Source organism: Sinocyclocheilus anshuiensis, unplaced genomic scaffold, assembly GCF_001515605.1.
Source record: "Sinocyclocheilus anshuiensis isolate Anshui unplaced genomic scaffold, SAMN03320099.WGS_v1.1 scaffold371, whole genome shotgun sequence".
Classification (NCBI taxonomy): Eukaryota; Metazoa; Chordata; class Actinopteri; order Cypriniformes; family Cyprinidae; genus Sinocyclocheilus; species Sinocyclocheilus anshuiensis.
Window position 1 is genome coordinate 1,230,943 of NW_015549597.1, and position 481 is coordinate 1,231,423.

Genomic DNA, 481 nt, shown 5'->3' on the forward strand with positions numbered 1-481 from the left:
TATATAATAAGACAAACCTCTGGACTTTTAAAGGCATAGTTCATTTAAAAATTAAAACTCTGTTTTCATTGTTGTTCCAAACCTGTGGACATCCTTTCTTCTGTGGAACACAAAAGAGAATATTTTGAAGAGTGTTGGTAACCAAACAGTTTTGGTTAACATTGACGTCCAGTGTATGGACAAAAACATTTCTCAAAATATCTTCTTATATGTTCCAAGGAAGAAAAAGTTAGATTTGGAACAACATGAAGGTGTGTAAATGATGACAGAATTTAAATTTTTGGGTGAACTAACTCTTTAACATGCATGTCATGGAAACTGAACCCCAGTCTATAAGGTCCCTGGAAATCAAACCCTTAACTTTGGCCTTATTGCAGCTCCTCCTCTCCCTCACAGGGCACGAGCAGACAGTGACGCAGGACTGCAGCTAGGTGACGATACTGACGATACAACTCCTGTGGCAGAAGGAGAAGCAAAACAT

The 481-nt window shown here is 38.5% G+C and overlaps 1 protein-coding gene across 2 annotated transcripts in view; it reads right to left on the reverse strand.

Moving 5' to 3' along the window:
- Positions 1–481, reverse strand: part of LOC107658491 (synembryn-A-like) — a 12,193-nt gene that overhangs the window by 1,936 nt on the left and 9,776 nt on the right. The window lies entirely within an intron of this gene.